Here is a 20051-nt window from a genome sequence, read left to right as displayed (position 1 = left end):
TCGAAGATATTTGGTGTTACTAAAGACAGATCCATAAACCTTGATCATCAATTAAATGGTAGAACATAGGTTTACCTCCATTGAAGAAAGTTAAGAGCCCAAATAAGTCCATAGCTGATCACCTGACCATCCTACCTTTATAAGAGGTAGACTGAGGATTTGCAAGGAAAAACAATGATTTAACATAAGAAATCCTGTAATTGAATAACTGGCTTTCCTGATGGCTCATTGGTAAAGAATCTGCCTGCCAATGCTGGAGAAGTGGTTTCAATCCCTGGGTCAGGGAGATCCCCTGGAGAAGGAAATGGCAACCCCCTCCAGTATTCTTGCCTGGGAAATTGCATGGACAGAGGAGCCTAGTCCATGGTGCTGAAAAAGAATAGAACATGACTTAGCAACTAAAGAATAAATATTCTGTTGCTCTTCTCCATTTATTTCCAGTTTGTACTCTTTAAGAAGCCTTTTGATTAGAGGCTGAACTGAAACAATATGTTTCCAAAGTATGAGGTATTTCCTTTCTTCATTCTTTCCTCTGACATTGATTGCTCTCCTGTTACAGGTCAAGCACGTATAGTGGGAACACAGTGTTGAAGACGTCATTATTTGCAGTAAAAGCCCTGATGGATAGACATATGTAAACGGCAGTTCCAGCAGAGTTCACCATACTGTAGGAGTAAACCAAAAGATTGGCTAGTTTTCGTTGAGTAATTAGAATGACTAGTTTTCTGTGAGTATGGCTGACTCACAGAAAACTAGTCAGTCTAATCACACTAGGACCACAGCCTTGGGGGTCCTCAATGAAACCAAGCCATGCCTGCGGGGCAACCCAAGATGGACGGGTCATGGTGGAGAGGTCTGATAGAATGTGGTCCACTGGAGAAAGGAATGGCAAGCCACTTCAGTATTCTTGCCTTGAGAACCCCATGAACAGTAGGAGAAGGCAAAATGATAGGATACCAATAGAGGAACTCCCCAGGTCATTAGGTGCCCAATATGCTACTGGAGATCAGGGGAGAAATAACTCCAGAAAGAATCAAGGGATGGAGCCAAAGCAAAAACAATACCCAGTTGTGGATGTGACTGGTGAGAGAAGCAAGGTCTGATGCTGTAAAGAGCAATATTGCATGGGAACCTGGAATGTCAGGTCCATGAATCAAGGCAAATTGGAAGTGGTCAATCAAGAGATGGCAAGGGTGAACATCGACATTCTAGGAATCAGCGAACTAAAATGGACTGGAATGGGTGAATTTAACTCAGATGACCATTACATCTACTACTGCAGGCAGGATTCCCTCAGAAGAAATGGAGTAGCCATCATGGTCGAGAAAACAGTCCAAAATGCAGTACTTGGATGCAATCTCAAAAACGACAGCATGATCTCTGTTCGTCTCCAAGGAAAACCATTCAATATCACAGTGATCCAAGTCTATGACCCAACCAGTAATGCTGAAGAAACTGAAGTTGAATGGTTTTATGAAGACCTACAAGACCTTTTAGAACTAACACCCAAAAAAAGATGTCCTTTTCATTATAGGGGACTGGAATGCTAAAGTAGGAAGTCAAGAAACACCTGGAGTAACAGGCAAATTTGGCCTTGGAATGCGGAATGAAGCAGGGCAAAGACTAATAGAGTCCTGCCAAGAAAATGCACTGGTCATAGCAAACACCCTCTTGCAACAACACAAGAGAAGACTCTACACATGGACATCACCAGATGGTCAACACCGAAATCAGATTGATTATATTCTTTGCAGCCAAAGATGGAGAAGCTCTATACAGTCAACAAAAACAAGACCAGGAGCTGACTGTGGCTCAGATGATGAACCCCTTATTACCAAATTCAGACTCAAATTGAAGAAAGTGGGGAAAACCGCTAGACCATTCAGGTACGACCTAAATCAACTCCTTTATGATTATACAGTGGAAGTGAGAAATAGATTTAAAGGCCTAGATCTGATAGATAGAGTGCCTGATGAACTATGGAATGAGGTTCATGACATTGTACAGGAGACAGGGATCAAGACCATCCCCATGGAAAAGAAATGCAAAAAAGCAAAATGGCTGTCTGGGAGGCCTTACAAATAGCTGTGAAAAGAAGAGAGGCGAAAAGGAAAGGAAAAAAGGAAAGATATAAGCATCTGAATGCAGAGTTCCAAAGAATATCAAGAAGAGATAAGAAAGCCTTCTTCAGTGATCAATGCAAAGAAATAGAGGAAAACAACAGAATGGGAAAGACTAGAGATCTCTTGAAGAAAATTAGAGATACCAATGGAACATTTCATGCAAAGATGGGCTCAATAAAGGACAGAAATTGTATGGACCTGAAGAGGTGGCAAGAATACACAGAAGAAGTGTACAAAAAATATCTTCACGACCCAGATAATCATGATGATGTGATCACTAATCTAGAGCCAGACATCTTGGAATGTGAAGTCAAGTGGGCCTTGGAAAGCATCACTACGAACAAAGCTAGTGGAGGTGATGGAATTCCAGTTGAGCTATTTCAAATCCTGAAAGATGATGCTGTGAAAGTGCTGCACTCAATATGCCAGCAAATTTGGAAAACTCAGCAGTGGCCACAGGACTGGAAAAGGTCAGTTTTCATTCCAATTCCAAAGAAAGACAATGCCAAAGAATGCTCAAACTACCGCACAATTGCACTCATCTCACATGCTAGTAAAGCAATGCTCAAAATTCTCCAAGCCAGGCTTCAGCAATACGTGAACCGTGAACTCCCTGATGTTCAAGCTGGTTTTAGAAAAGGCAGAGGAACCAGAGATCAAATTGCCAACATCTGCTGGATCATGGAAAAAGCAAGAGAGTTCCAGAAAAACATCTCTTTCTACTTTCTTGACTATGCCAAAGCCTTTGACTGTGTGGATCACAATAAGCATGGAAAATTCTGAAAGAAATGGGAATACCAGACTACCTAACCTGCCTCTTGAGAAATCTGTATGCAGGTCAGGAAGCAACAGTTAGAAGTGGACATGGAACAATAGACTGGTTCCAAATAGGAAAAGGAGTACGTCAAGGCTGTATATTGTCACCCTGCTTATTTAACTTCTATGCAGAGTACATCATGAGAAATGCTGGACTGGAAGAAGCACAAGCTGGAATCAAGATTGCCGGGAGAAATATCAATAACCTCAGATATGCAGATGGCACCACCCTTATGGAAGAAAGTGAAGAGGAACTAAAGAGCCTCTTGATGAAAGTGAAAGAGGAGAGCGAAAAAGTTGGCTTAAAGCTCAACATTCAGAAAACGAAGATCAAGGCATCCTGTCCCATCACGTCATGGGAAATAGATCGGGAAACAGTGGAAACTATGTCAGACTTTATTTGGGGGGGTTCCCAAATCACTGCAGATGGTGACTGCAGCCATGAAATTAAAAGACGCTTACTCCTTGGAAGAAAAGTTATGACCAACCTAGATAGCATATTCAAAAGCAGAGACGTTACTTTGCCGACTAAGGTCCGTCTAGTCAAGGCTATGGTTTTTCTAGTGGTCATGTATGGATGTGAGAGTTGGACTGTGAAGAAGGCTGAGCGCCAAAGAATTGATGCTTTTGAACTGTGGTATTGGAGAAGACTCTTGCGAGTCCCTTGGACTGCAAGGAGATCCAACCAGTCCATTCTGAAGGAGATCAGCCCTGGGATTTCTTTGGAAGGAATGATGCTGAAGCTGAAGCTCCAGTACTTTGGCCACCTCATGCGAAGAGTTGACTCCTTGGAAAAGACTGTGATGCTGGGAGGGATTGGGAGCAGGTGGAGAAGAGGACAACAGAGGATGAGATGGCTGGATGACATCACGGACTCGATGGACGTGAATCTGAGTGAACTCCGGGAGATGGTGATGGACAGGGAGGCCTGGCGTGCTGCGATTCATGGGGTCGCAAAGAGTCGGACACGACTGAGCGACTGAACTGAACTGAAACCAAAAAAACACTTAGCTTTCCTTGATAATGAAATTCAGGGAATACTTCACAGAAGAAGAGATGACTAAGATGAATTCTGAAACTCACAGATGAAAGTTTGCTGACTAAAGAGGAGGAACTGTGCTTCAAATACAGAGAACAGCCCATGAAAAAGCGAAAGTGAGATACAGTTTTTCAAGTACAGAATGGAACAGAGCTTATTAAAAGGCACCAACTTATACACATATGGACACAAAAATAGCAATATACAGATTTCTCTCTTAATATGATTTCTCAAACATCCCATTAGAATCCTAATCTCCTTTTCTTTTTTATGTTATAAAAGTCAGTTTATTTTCCCTTTCTGTGTTTCATAGTTTTCCTTTTGGTCAGTATTGAGCAGTTAACTGATTGGAAATCTGCTTGATTAAATAACATTAACAAGTTTATAAATACACATTTGAGAGTATTAAAGCAAAAATTGAAAAATTTTCCCTAACTCCATGTAAATTAGGCAACCATAAAATTTCACATTTTTCACCTGCTCACTTCCATATTTAAAATATATATAAGGATAACCTTAAAATATTTGATAATTAGTATAGAATTCACAGCCTTGAAGACATATATTCTATAGACTTCTAAAGAATAGATACCACTCAGGCCCTAGTAATCCACTGTGATTCAACGTCACATACTTAATGCATAGAGGGCCAAAAGGTCTTTCCTTTTTCTCTGATTTTAGTCTTCTGCTGAGGTAACGCATGGAACCCAGTTATGACCGAGATCGAGCCTCTGAAAATAGGGCTAAGCTTACTGGCTTCCTAGTGGATCCTAAAAAGTTCCCAGAGAACAAGCCTGGGGTTGAGTACTTCCAGTATAAATTGCATACTGGAACGTCCACAACTGAGGTATCTCATGGTCCTTGAAAGGAAGACAAAAGACTTCCAGGCATTGAAGGTAATTCTGAATGAAGACAGAGGAGAAGATTTGACGATCACTGGAAGATATTTCTGCTTCTGGAGCTGAAGGACTTCAGAGCAGACACAGAGTAACCGAGCCACGCAGCATGTGGTGTGATTTTTCCCACCAGAGCTTAACTAAGGGATTCTCTGTCCAAGACAGGCTTACGCTGGACCCAGCTGGAGCACTGGACCAGGATTTGATGCTTCAGAGATGAGCTGCTGTCTGTAAACTCATGACTGAAGCAAAATGCAATGATCCTTTCTATTTATGGAGCATGTCATTGCTACCAACCAGGCACGACTGCTTCAGGTCACTCGGCTTTCCAGGCTGGAGAACAGGGGTCAAGTTCTAAAAAAGCATTTATGGTTAAAGGGATGAACCTCCACAGGCCAGCAGAGTTGCCGGCAGATTCATAGGCCCTCCATTCAGTACAGTCATGAAACAAAGGAGATGAATAAAAATCAATAACAATAATTCTTGCAGTGTAGAAAAAACAACCCAGCCTTCGCTCTGGTCAGCATCTCCAGGGGGCTGACCCTACTGAAAGAGGCTCGGCAATCTGAGGTTACACTGGAGTTCTTAAGACAAACCCAAAATAGGGTCAATTAAATAATAGCCCTCATGTGTCTCCTGTTATTCTTGTTTTTTTGTGGGCACCAGTCACTCAGTCAAAACGCGACTGGTTGTCTTTGCATAAGACAGCATACTTCCCTCACTATTAATGGTGGGTGAAATAAACAGAATTGTGCAAATTGTCATCCTAATGAAAAAGTAGAACATCCACATCCATCTTAGGTTGTCCTGGATCAAAGACACTAAATACTGGCCCATGGCAGCTCCAATGCTCCCAATTCCATCAACCATCCCAGTGACTATCGCCAAAGCCTCATTGCTCACTTGGATCAGCTCCTGATGACCAAGGTTCACAGAAATAGTGAAGCTAAAAATATTAGATGCAAAGTCAAGAGGACCTTAGGAAGCATCACTACAAACAAAGCTAGTGGAGGTGATGGAATTCCAGTTGAGCTATTTCAAATCCTGGAAGATGATGCTGTGAAAGTGCTGCACTCAATATGCCAGCAAATTTGGAAAACTCAGCAGTGGCCACAGGACTGGAAAACATCAGTTTTCATTCCAATGCCAAAGAAAGGCAATGCCAAAGAATGCTGAGACTACCACACAATTGCACTCATTTCACACGCTAGTAAAGCAATGCTCAAAATTCTCCAAGCCAGGCTTCAATAGTATGAGAACTGTGAACTTTCAGATGTTCAAGCTGGATTTAGAAAAGGCAGAGAAACCAGAGATCAAATTGCCAGCATCTGCCGGATTATGGAAAAAGCAAGAGAGTTCCAGAAAAACATCTCCTTTGCTCTATTGACTATGCCAAAGCCTTTGACTGTGTGGATCACAATAAACTGTGGGAAATTCTGAGAGGGATGGGAATACCAGACCACCTGACCTGCCTTCTGAGGAATCTGTATGCAGGTCAGGAAGCAACAATTAGAACTAGACATGGAACAACAGACTGATTCCAAATTGGGAAAGGAGTGCATCAAGGCTGTATATTTTCACCCTGCTTATTTAACTTATATGCAGAGTACATCATGAGAAATCCTGGGCTGGAGGAAGCACAAGCTGGAATCACGATTGCTGGGAGAATTATCAATAACCTCAGATATGCAGATGACATCACCCTTATGGCAGAAAGCGAAGAAGAACTAAAGAGCCTCTTGATGAAAGTGAAAGAGGAGAGTGAAAAAGTTGGCTTAAAGCTCAACATTCATAAAACTAAAATCATGGCATCTGGTCCCATTACTTCATGGCAAATATGTGGGGAGACAGTGGAAACAGTGGCTGATTTTATTTTGGGGGCTCCAAAATCACTGCAGATGGTGATTGCAGCCATGAAATTAAAAGATGCTTGCTCCTTGGAAGAAAAGTTATGACCACCCTAGACAGAATATTCAAAAGCAGAGACATTACTCTGCCAACAAAGGTCCATCTAGTCAAGGCTATGGTTTTTCCAGTGGTCACGTATGGATGCGAGAGTTGAACTGTGAAGAAGGCTGAGTGCCGAAGAATTGATGCTTTTGAACTATGGTTTTGGAGAAGACTCTTGAGAGTCCCTTGGACTGCAAAGAGATCCAACCAGTCTATCCTAAAGGAGATCAGTCCTGGGTGTTCATTGGAAGGACTGATCCTGAAGCCAAAACTCCAATACTTTGGCCACCTGACGCAAAGAACTGACTCATTAGAAAATACCCTGATGCTGGGAAAGATTGAAGGCAGGAGGAGAAGCGGACAACAGAAGATGAGATGGTTGGATGGCATCACCGACTCAGTGAACATGAGTTTGAGTAAACTTCGGGAGTTGGTGATGGACAGGGAGGCCTGGCATGCTGCAGTCCATGGGATCGCAAAGAGTTGAACAGAACTGAGCAACTGAACTGAACTGAACTGAATTATATTAGAAGGCCCACTAATAAAAAATCCTGTGACAAGTGCATTGAAGGACTTATCACTTGGAGAATGATTGCATCCATGGAGGGACCGAAAGAACAGAAGCAGACTGAGCGCTAACAGCAGTGCTCTTTTCTGTAACACATCGGAGATGAAGCCTTATAAAATTCCATCTATAATTCCTCCAACATCTTATCAAATGGCCAGCTGGTCAGCTTCGGCCTCCTTCCATTTGAAGTTGATACTCAGATAAAAGGGCAGTCAGAAGGAGTAATTCATTAACTTCAAGGGCTTCCCTGGTAGCTCAGCTGGTGAACAATCTCTCTGCAATGCAGAAAACCCCGGTTCAATTCCTGGATTAGGAAGATCTCCTGGAGAAGGGATAGGCTACCCCTCCAATATTCTTAGGCTTCCCTGGTGGCTCAGCTGGTAAAGAATCTGCCGGCCATGTGGGAGACCTGGGTTCAATCCCTGAGTTGGGAGGATCCCCTAGAGAAGGAAAAAGCTACCCACTCCAGTATTCTGGCCTGCAGAATAAGTCCATGGGGTCCCACAGAGTCGGACATGACTGAGCGACTTTTACTTTGAAGCACCCATAGGCCAGTGAATACACTATAACTCCAGGAAGGCAACAAGCCTGGTAGAAGCTTATTGCCTTGACTTGGGTTACAATATTGCCTTCTTGGATTGAATAATTAGGCTCAGCTTCTTCTTCATTTTCAGCACCATTAATTCATGACCTGTGTGAGTCTTCTTCAAAATTTTCTTCTGTCTCGATACCTGGGAAACCAATTTCTTCCAGTGACACCAGGAGTCCAAAGAACATGATGGTCCCACCGGCAAACTGCACAGCCAGCATCACCAGGAAGGCACGCTCCTAACCGTACCGCAGAACGAAAGGAGCTAGACATGCTCCCAAAGTATTGCCCACTGAGGCACCGGCACTCCAGAGACCAAAAACAGCTCCAGCTTTCCCAAACCAGCTGCTGATAACAAAAACCATGCAGGGCCAGCTGGCGGACGGCAGCAGGCCGTTCAATGATCCCAGGCTGCAGCATAGCCCCTTGTTGTAGAAATGCAGCCGTTCCGTGAGAGTGCCAAAGATGAACACCACTAATGTGGAAAAGCACATGCCACGAGATAGAACCCATCACAAATTCAGCCGACCGGCGAGATACCACTGATGAGAAAGTCTATGGCACAGGAGAAGAGGAAGATGGTGTCCAGTGTTCCGAGTACTTTCTCTGCACTGGGAAACACACAGTTGCTGCTCCCTATCTCCACAGGCAGTTCAACGGACTTGTTAAAAGCACCTGGGGTCCACTGCTTAGAGATACTGACTTTGACCTTGCTAAATGTTTTTCTCGGTGCATGGCACAACGGAATAACTGAAGAAGGTGAGCAGGGATGTGACCACGTGGTGATGGCTGAACTGGGAGAGCAGAGTTTCTCTCTGAAAAATACTTGGCCAGGCCGTGTGCCTCCTGACCTTCCTTCTCACCGTGACTTTAAAGTCTGGATAATGGATGGTTTATATTATTTCTTCTTTTATCGCTTGTGCACCGGAGACCTGCAGTGGTAATTGCGCTCTGGCCAGCCGCTCTGCTTGCTCCACTGGGTCAGCCTTGCCCACAACCCCTCCACTCCTGTCCGCCACCTCACCTGGGCCGCCACGGCCAGGGTTTCCCCTAATTTCCTTTATTCTTAGTCATCATATAGCATGTGCTAGGCGCCAGGCAGAGTTCTAAGATGGCCCCAGAGAACTTTACCTTCACATACCCCATGGACTGTGGTCTGCCAGGCTTCTTTGTCCATAGGGATTCTCCAGGCAAGAATACCGAAGTGGATTGCCATGCCCTCCCCCAGGGGATCTTCCCGACTCAAGGATCGAACCAGGTCTCCTGCATTGCAGGTGGATTCTTGACTATCTGAGCCACCAGGGAAGCCCAAGAGTACTGGAGTGGTTAGCCTATCCCTTCTCTAGGGGATCTTCCGGACCCAGGAATCAAACCCAGGTCTCCTGCATTACAGGCAGATTCTTTACCAGCTGAGCTACCAGGGAAGCCCAGAAATAAACAAATTTCTCTCTTAAAACAGTTTCTCAAACGTCCCCATCCTAATCTCCTTTGTTCTTAATCATTATGTAGCATGAATTCTAAGGTGGCCCCGGTGAACCTTACCTTTGGATCCTCACAGCCTTGTGCAGTCCTTTCCCCTTGACTGAACCAGATCCAGTGGCCTGCTTTCGGCACAGAGCCTACAGCAAAAGTGAGGGGTAGGGACATCCGTGGTGGTCCAGTGGCTAAGGCTCTGAGCTCCCCGTGCAGGGGGCCTGGGTTCAGTCCCTGATTGTGGAACTAGATCTCCCAAGCTGCAACAAAAATTTGTATTAAGAACCATGCAAGTAAAACACTGGCTTAAGATTTGGTAAAGAGCAAAGTTTTATTCCACTGTAATAGCCTACAGTGGGAAAAAAAAAAAAAAAACCCGAACAGCTCTGGGTCCTCAAAGTCAAGTTTTTTCCAAGTAAGTCATCTGATTGTGGTGACTGGGGGCCTCTGCCCACGACAGTTCCCAGCCTGGCCTCTCCATCACGCTCCTGCAGTGACTTAGCAGGGCAGTTGCCGTGCAGGCAACCCAACCCTCCCTCTGTAGGGCTCCGCCCAGAGCTACAGTGTTACATGGGTAACACGTGTAACGTGTGTTACATGTGTGTCACTAACCTTTTTCTTTGGGCCACTGCGGGAAAAAGTGCTATAAGCATCAGAAGGGGTCACTGTATGTTGTACAAACATCTTTGAAAAAGTGAAAGCCACTCTGTGTGTCTGACTCTTTGTGACCCCATGGACTGTAGCCTGCCGGGCTCTGTCCATGGAATTCTCCAGGCCAGAACACTGGAGCGTGTTGCCACGCCCTCCTCCAGGGGATCATCCCAACCCAGGGATCGAACCCAGGTCTCCCGAATTGCAGGCAGATTCTTTACCATCTGAGCCACCAGGCATTGGTCCACAAACATCTGTGGATATATGTGAAATAAAAGTAATCTAATGCTTCTGCTTAGAAATGCCAAAGAGAAGATAGAAGATCCCACATGCCACAAGTAAGACCCAGAATGGTCAAATAAATAAATATATAAAAATAAACATTTTTTTTTAAAGAAAAGAACTAAAACAAAAAAGTGATGGGTATATCACTTCTGAGATGAGCTTATAAGAGACTGTGTCTTCCCTCCTGCTCACTCTTTCTTGCTTGTGCTCTGAATGGAAACCAACTGCCAGTGTATGAACTGCCCTCTAGAGAGGCCTGCATGGCAAGGAACTGAGGGTGATCTCCAGCCAACAGCCAGTGAGGAGCTGAGGCCTTCACACAATGACGTGTGATGGACTGAAAACTACCAACCCCGACATGAGTGAGCCTGAAACAGACCCTCCCCTGCTGGAGACTTGAGATGAATGAACGTGTTTACTGCAGCCGTGAGAACCCCCAAAAGAGAGGGCCCAGCTAAGTCACGGCGAGGTTCATGACCCATAGAAATTTTTAGATAATAGCTACTTTGTTGTAAATCACTACATTTTGGGGTGATGTGTCACTCGGCAGTAGATAACTGATACACCCAGAGGTTTAAATTTTCTGCTTCCTAAACCTATCCCTTCAAATAATTAAAAATTACATCTGTCCTTAATTATTTACTGTGGCAACAACAAAATAAATATACTGTATAGGATGGGAAAGGTCAGGGAAGAAAGTAAAAGAGAAGTTTAAGGAAAAATGGGGGACTATATTGAAGCGGAGGCCTTCCCAGGTTACCCTAGTGGTAAAGAATCTGCCTGCAATGCAGAGACATAAAGGGATGTGGGTTTGACCCCTGGGTTGGGAAGATGCCCTGGAGGAGAGCATGGCAACTCACTCTAGTACTCTTGCCTGAAAAATGCCATGAACAGAGGAACCTGGTGGGCTTCAGTCCATGGGGTCACAAAGAGTCAGACACAACCAAAGTGACTTAGTGGGTGTGTGCATGTGCACACACCCACATACACACACACACACACACACACACACACACACATTGAAGTGGAAGTCAGTAATCTCACCTCCAAGGGAGTCAACATAAGATATAAAATAACCCAAAGAAGCCAAAGAGAGGAGAAGAAAAATAGAGTTTTGAACCAAAGGAATGTAGGCATATTAGGAACAAACCCTCCCCAACTTGTTAGGGGCTTAATGTTTATTGAAGGAAGGGCTGAATGAGCAATCCTTGCCAGTTATCAGCCCCAATTTCACAAGGCATAAACTTCGATTTCACAGACTGGGGACTAGGGAATCACGATGCAGAGGCAAGTGGATGGCTCAAGGGAACTCAGTGCTTTTTTAGTGGAGCAGAAAAGTTCCTTAAAACCTAGTGCCTCGGTTCTGCCAACCCACAAGATCCTTTAGTGCAGCAGACAATGTCATTTATTTCTAGAACTTTTGGAGACCATACAGAGCATGTAGTATGCCTACACAGTCTGTCTAGTTGTGATTCTTTTCTATTTCTTGAAGAAGTGAAGTTGGTCAGTTGTGTCTGACTCTTGGCGACCCCTTGGACTGTAGCCTACCAGGCTCCTCCATCCATGGAATTTTCTAGACAAGAGTACTGGCGTGGGTTGCCATTCCCTTCTACTTCTTATTAGTTGTCTTATCAGTAATGTAGGTAATGTTTCTTAAGTAAAATAAAGACAGAGGTTCAGAAAAGTGACAAGTTCAGTAGAGCCAAATCATATTCAAATCAAGAATTCAATTAGGTCATGCACACTCTCTGTATTTGGGGCTTCCCAGGTGGACAGAAACGTGGGTTCTTTTTGGTTAGTGAAAAAAAAAATCTTAATTCCTTAATTTGAAAATTTCTGTCCAAGGTTAACCCATCCTCCTGTGCTCTGAATTCCAGATTCTTCTGGCTTCTCTGGGATGATAACAGAAAGCAATATTGCCACCTGCTGGGGATTATAGAAATTACAGAGCTGAACTACCCAGCGTTCTTGAACTTCAGAATTTGAAACGTTTTGAAAATTTTTGTTCTTAAAGAAATGTCAATAAATCCCAGCTGCATTTAATGATAATTCTTATCTTTCAGGTCATAAAGCTATTAAATTACAACTCTTAGACTTGAACTCTGCAAAGCCTGCAGTTTAAGAATTCCTCTGGGTAATTTACATCTTTACTCTGCGGTGCCTGCTAAATCGATTCAGTCATGTCCGTCTCTTTGCAACCTAATGGACTGTAATCCACCAGGCTACTTTGTCCTTGGGATTCTCCAGGCAAGAATATTGGCTGCTGCTGCTGCTAAGTCTCTCCAGTCGTGTCCGACTCTGCGACCCCGTGGGCTGTAGCCTACCAGGCTCCTCCATCCATGGGATTCTCCAGGCAAGAATACTGGCGTGGGTTGCCATTTCCTTCTCCAGGGGATCTTCCCGACCCAGGGATCGAACCCAAGTCTCCCGCATTGGAGGCGGATGCTTTAACCTCTGAGCCACCAGGAAAGCCCCAAATGAAAGTGAAAAGTGAAGTCACTCAGTCGTGTCCGACTCTTAGCGACCCCATGGACTGCAGCCTACCAGGCTCCTCCATCCATGGGATTTTCTAGGCAAGAGTACTGAGTAGGTAGCCATTTCCTTCTCCAGGGGATCTTCCCAACCCAGGGATCGAACCTGGGTTTGATTGGTAGGCAGGTTCTTTCCCACTAGCGCCACCTGGGAAGCCCTTGGTGCCATTAAATTACCAACATTAAATCAAGCAATTATAGCCTAGTTGAACGTCTATTGCATTAGAGGGAGGTTAAAAAGATACATATGATTCTCCATTCAGACTGGTTGGAAGAATACATGAAGCTAAATTAGAAGGCATCTTCTCACAGGGGAAAATTTTTCATTGCTGTTCTGGATAATGGATGAATTTAGAGTGGATAATCAATCTAACTTGATAAATAGCAAATGGTATTTGCATAAAGTTGTTCATTGCTTCATTTCAAATAGTGAAAGGAAAGAAGAAGAAAGATATAATAAGTTGAAACTGTAAGACATAAATATGCTAAGTGAGAAAATTAAAAATCACTGTAGTTGCAACTATGCATGCAAGCGATGGCCAGGAGGTTAAGCTATATATTCGCTGATGGAACTCTTCATATTTATATCATGTTAGGGTGAACGTCTAGATCATATTTACATCTTCTCTATGGTTGCCCTGCTCTGTATCCGATTCTGAACTGCATGCACCTAGTTTTGGGCAAGGTCCAGAACATCCTGTCTCACTCTCTTGTATAGGACCTTCCTATTGCTTCTGACCTTATGTGGACCAGATTTCAAATTGTCATAATCCCTCAGTCTTGCTGGGTGCCCCGTTACCCCTCTCCTTAATGTTTGAGAAGTCAGGAAGGCATGATCCACTCCCAGAAAAAAAAAAATAACATTATCCCTTCAAGTACACATACAGTTTCTAAAGGACAGTGAAAACAATTCTTTACTTTGCCTTTCAAGACATTTATCAACTCATATGGAATCTAATTCCCATGGGCATAAGGGGGTCTCTTCCTTCCGGTCTCCCTTCTCTGTCTTCCACTTTCTTCTCTCCTTCTATTTCCTCCATTATTTAGTCCTTTTCATTCCTTGGGGTCATTTGGTTTCTTCAAGATGCCCCCTTAGTGAAGCTAAAACAGAGAAAAGTGGACAGAGTAATTCACATCCTTAGAGTCCTGAATAAGGCAGGATAAAGGACAGTGTATTCTTAGGTACATCCTCAGAGTCGAACTCCTAAAGGACAAACAAAACTTTCTCTCACTAATACGGTCACCATTTCAAAGCGCAGTGAAGTCTGTCCTTTCTCTACCTATGTAAACTCCCAATTTATTGCCATAGCTTGGTACTGACTGTGAGGGGAAAGGCCGGATGAAGGTGCGGAAACACCCACCCCAGGAAGGAGATGAGACAGCTTTGAAGTTCTATTTGGGTTGGGGGTGGATGTGGTTCCAACAACAAGGTCCCAGACAGACCTCCTGCACCCTCCCTTCTGCTAGTTCCCCTTTTTCCCCATGGGGGACTTCCAGACAATCTGCTGGACGTGCAACTTGGAAAGAATGACTTGTGTGACATAAAAGAATGGTAAAGGTCTCTTTCATGTCAGTTACACAATAAGGTTTCAAACCAAACACTATATTTGTATTCAGTTGCTTAAAATAATAGTCATGATCTGTGCCAAAAAGGGAAAGCCAGGCTGTTTTGTGTGTCTGATCACAAGACCTGCAGTCTGTAGAGGTTTCTCCTGCTGTAATCTCTCCTATCTGTTGTATTGTGGTGCAAGGACAGAGGAAATCATTCATGGGCTTAAGTCAGGTTTATTTAGATGACAATTCAGATGCTGAGAGAAAGCCAGCTAGAGCAAAACTTAGAGATACTGTATTCTGACTGACCTTGGGATAGGCAGTTTACCAAAACGCCAAAATACTTTTACAATTTTTCTGATGACTGATTATGTCTTAACTAGTCACCATCCGGGAGTTGACGAGAGCTAAATGCTCCAGTAACTCAAATGTTGGGCTCATTTATTTGTTAGCAGAGGAAGCAGACAAGTCTGTGTGACTGACATAAGAATTCAATTCATCATATTAAATAGGGTTGGAATTTGGTTAGTGTTTTATTTCTAGAGTAAAACCTGTACCTAGAACCCGAGAGTGCCCCAAAGTTTTCAGAATTAACTATTATATTAAAGCAGTATTCTCAGTGCTGGCTACACTTTGAAATTACCTGTGTGTGCTATATTTAGTCACTCAGTCCTGTCTGACTCTTTGAGACCCCATGGACTATAGCCTGTGAGGCTCCTCCATCCACAGGATTCTCCAGACAAGAATACTGGAGTCAGTTGCCATTTCCTTCTCCAGGGGATCTTCCTAACCCCGGGATCTATCCTGCATCTCCTGCATTGCAGGCAGACTTTTTACCATCTGAGCCACTAGGGAAGCCCATTGGGATTATCTAGGACTTTTTGAAAATACCATTGCTGAAGTCTAATCCCAGACCAATTAAACCAGATTCTCTGGGATGGACCCTGTGGGCAAAGACTTAAAAAAAATTCCTCAGGTGATGTCCCAAGGCTGAGAACCAGTTCTATTACTCAGTTTACAATGGAATAGAAGCAAGTTTGCAGCCTCACCTCATTTTCATTATATTCATTTATAAGAGCCAAATTTGCAAATTGCACTTGAATAATCAATATTTCAACTTAAAATTATGACCAATAATTTTAGTCTTTGATGTAAAAATTTGCCAAATGGTAACTAGTTGTTTCATGAACCAGTGATATAATTTCTATTTATCCTCAAAAAATAGTTTATAGACTGGGGCATTGTCTTCATTACCCATATTTGCAAAGGCTAAATACTCCATTCACTTTAACAATAAATTCAGTCTAAAAGTTAACTTAATCTAAATAATATTAAAGCCTACTGAGTATGCATAATAATATTCTGAGAGCACAGTTGGAGAACAGTTTTTCTTCAGTTATTAAATGAAAGATAATTCAGTGTTTCTGGTGAGAACTCTATATAGTTTCTGAATATACACACATAATACATATATTCGTGAGGATGTAGATTAAGCTTCTTAAAGTGCTTAGCCTCTCAATCATGTCTGACTCTTTGTGAACGCATGAACTGTAGCCCACCAGGCTCCTCTGTCCATGGGGATTCTCCAAGCAAGAATACTAGGGTGGATTGCCATATCCTCCTGCAGAGGATCTTCCCAACCCAGGGATCAAAACCAGGTCTCCCACTTTTCAGACCTCCCAATTCTTTACTGTCTGAGCCACCAGGGAAGTCCAGGCTTCTTATAAGGAAACTCAAAACATAAACTAGGTTAAAAAAGAACTCCAGTACTCTTGCCTGGAGAATCCCATGGAGGGCGGAGCCTGGTAGGCTCTAGTCCATGGGGTCGCAAAGAGTCAGACACGACTGAACGACTTCACTTTCTTTCTTTCTTTCTTTCATGAAACAATCAAGGGTACCTTTGGGTACAAGGAAATTATCATGCTTCCCTGATAGCTTAGCTGGTAAAGAAACCACTTGCAATGCAGAAGACCCTGGTTCAATTCTTGGGTCGGGAAGATCCCCTGGAGAAGTGATAGGTTACCCACTCCAGTATTCTTGGGCTTCCCTTGTGGCTCAGCTCATAAATAATCTGTCTGCAATGTGGGAGACCTGGGTTTGATCCCTGGGTTGGGAAGATCCCTGGGAGAAGGGAACAGCCACTCACTCCAGTATTCTGGCCTTGAAAATTCCATGGACTGTATAGTCCATGAGGTCACAAAGACTCCATGACTGAGCTACTTTCACTTTAAACTATTTCCAAAGTTGCCAGTTTCTAGCCAATAGGAAAGAGAAGTGAGAAGGAAAGCCACCAGGAGCATCACTTTTGTTCATATTTCATTGGCCAGAACTTAGCCACGTGGGCATGCCTTGCTGCAAGGAAGCCTGGGAAAAGGAGTCCCCCTCTGGGCAGCCATGTGCTCCTCTAAAATCCAAAGATTTTACTTCCTAATACAAAGAAGAGGAGAATGAATACAATTCTCAATCTGTACATCAACATGCAACCCAGAATCTAAATATACTTGAAATGCAAAAGAACTCTACAGTTTAAATTTTTACTTTGAGAATATTCATTTTCATTATATTACCATAGAATGTGAAAGTGAAGTTGCTCAGTTGTGTCCGACTCTTTGCGACCCCGTGGAATGTAGCCTATCAGGCTCCTCTGTCCATGGGATTTTCCAGGCAATAGTACTAGAGTGGATTGCCATTTCCTTCTCCAGGGGATCTTCCCAACCCAGAGATCGAACCCAGGTCTCCTGCATTGTAGACAGGTGCTTAACCGTCTGAGCCACCAGGGAAGTCCTACCACAGAATATTAATATATTTCTATATTAACATTGAAGAAGTTTAAAATTTGTATTCATTTTATCAGAAAGATATTTTATGTTACACTATCTTTCCTTACCCACACTTTAGCTATGATATGCAAGTGATGTATGGCAAGCAACGCGTATAACATGAATCATGCTGTATTCTCAGCTCTCCTCCTCAGCACTGATGGGTTTTTCCAGAATGCAATAGTTTTGCAAAACAATATTTAGGCAGATCTGATGATTGTTGGTGTTATTTTCTTTATTTAATTTAATAGATTCCAGCTTCTTAGTTGCAGACACCAGTGAGAATATTGAAAGGTTGTCACTGAATCACGCAAAGACGCCGGGATTCTTGGCCCCTGGAGGAGAAGAATTCAATCCGGGGCCAGAGACAAGGTTGATCACTCAGAGCTTTTGTGTAATAAAGTTTTATTGAAGTATAAAGGAGATAGAGAAAGCTTTTGACATAGGCATCAGAAGGGGGCAGAAAGAGTACCCCCTGCTAGTCTTCAGCTGGATCTTATATAGTCACTAGCAGTCTGTTAATAAAAGAAAGGAATGTCTTAAAACTCAGAATGGCACCAGGCCCCTCATCCATAAGATGCATTTTGGGATAATCTTGGCACCAAATGGTTCATCCTGGGCCATAAAATGATTAACTTGAATCTTGAAGAAGGGCAGATCACCATACAAATAATTTCATTTACATAGATTGCTACTGCTGCTGCTGCTGCTAAGTCGCTTCAGTCATGTCTGACTCTGTGCAACCCCATAGACAGCAGCCTGCCAGGCTCCCCCATCCCTGGGATTCTCCAGGCAAGAATACTGGAGTGGGCTGCCATTTCCTTCTCCAATGCATGAAAGCAAATAGTGAACAATATCTGAGTATAACATACTGGTTTGTCAAGTAGGTTCTGAGCCAAGAGGTGGAATTGACTTGAAGACAGATTTTGGGGTAAATGTACAGTACCTTAGCATGCTCTGCTCTGCTCTGCTCTGCTCTGCTAAGTCGCTTCAGTCGTGTCCAACTCTGTGCCACCCCATAGACGGCAGCCCACCAGGTTCCCCCGTCCCTGGGATTCTCCAGGCAAGAACACTAGAGTGGGTTGCCATTTCCTTCTCCAGTGCATGAAAGTGGAAAGTGAAAGTGAAGTCGCTCAGTCATGTGCGACTCTTAGTGACCCCATGGACTGCAGCCCACCAGGCTCCTCGGTCCATGGGATTTCCCAGGCAAGAGTACTGGAGTGGGGTCCCATCGCCTTCTGCAGTACATTAGCATAGCTTAAGATAAACATTTCCATAAGAGAAATACATTGGTTATCTCTAGGTTGAGAATAGTTAACTTCAGGTGAAACCAGGTGTCATTATGGCAACACAGTGTTTTAAGAGAAACCGCCTTTTAAATTTGTATAGAGAAGGAAAAAAATATCGCTAGTTTGTTTCCTCCTGGTGCCTAAGAGAGATAAAAATGTCTGACACTTGCAGCCTATTTCCTCCTTCGGAGACCCCTGGCCTTCCTGCCTGTTACCCTCTCAATATGATGAAAATTGTGGATCCTTCTGTCCATCCCTTTGCCACCCCATGGACTGTAGCCTACCAGGCTCCTCTGACCATGGGATTCTCCAGGCAAGAGTACTGGAGTGAGTTGCCATGCCTTCCTCCAGGGGATGGTCCCAACCCAGGGATCAAACCCAGGTCTCCTGAATTGTATACAGATTCTTTATCATCTGAGTCATCAGGGAAGTCCCTCTACTTAAACATACCAACAATTTAGCAGATAATTTTAGAGTGAATAGAGACACCTTCCCCCATGAAGCTCAATTTCAGAGTGTCTTGATTTCCCCCTTGTCTTCCATAGAAACCTGGGAAATGAATCTACCACAAACGTTGAATTGAGAGCTAGTGATGCAATGAAGCAGAGCTGGTGGAGAATGATCTCTGGCAACAAGAACAGCTGGGATCAGCAGCACCAGTGTTATTATAGTACTGGTGTTACTGGCCGCATCCCGAGTCATTATGAGCAGGATCAGCGGAACAAGCCAGTGTCTAGCGCTTTGTGGTACAATCAGTGGCTTCTGGGCTGAATGAGTTCTTTTGCGCATTAAGCCATGTTTTCTAAACATTTCATATAAGCTTCCTTTTTTTGGAATATTGTTAGCTTCTCCAGCTAACAGTAAACTTTTCCATTTAAAGGGGCTCTTTCAAAGTTACCGGTCTAGGAAAACAAACCATTAGAAAATGATTGAGAGGCTCTTGGTTTCCTTATATGCCAAAACCAAGCTAAAATATAAGCATTTCCTTTGCTTATATTTCAAGCAGATAAGGCCATATTCATATATTCATGAGTGTTAATCCACTGCTTGAAACTTTCAGTGGCTCATCCTCAAACTGAAGTGGAATCAGGCTGTGTCATTTCTTGGATTTTATTTATTTTTTAATATATTTTTAATTGGCGTATGATTGCTTTACAATGCTGTATTCGTTTAGCTTTGGGATTTTAAACTAGAATAATTAGCTTTTCTGTGCCTCATTTGATCTTCTATAGTTTTTATATGTTTTTAAACGGGTATAGAAAAGATGTGAAAACTTGGTCCCAGGAAGGCACTTCTTAAAAATGAAGTCTTTTCTCCTTAACCTGGCATTCAGAGACCTTCATCTCAGTTCCTGGTCCACCTTTCCAGTCTCTCCTTTGATCACGTCCCCTTCCCTCTTCCTCTGGTCCAAATGCTTTGGAGACAACAAATCTTTAAACTCAAACCTCCATGTGCCATAAACAATTCCATC

At 43.3% G+C, this 20051-nt stretch overlaps 1 pseudogene; it reads right to left on the bottom strand.

The window, feature by feature from the left end:
- Positions 1–5540: 5540 nt before the first annotated feature.
- Positions 5541–20051, bottom strand: part of LOC101112225 (sugar phosphate exchanger 3-like) — a 16635-nt pseudogene continuing 2124 nt past the window's right edge.

This window comes from Ovis aries, chromosome 6, assembly GCF_016772045.2.
Source record: "Ovis aries strain OAR_USU_Benz2616 breed Rambouillet chromosome 6, ARS-UI_Ramb_v3.0, whole genome shotgun sequence".
NCBI lineage: Eukaryota > Metazoa > Chordata > Mammalia > Artiodactyla > Bovidae > Ovis > Ovis aries.
This window is presented reverse-complemented; position numbering and strand designations above follow the sequence as displayed.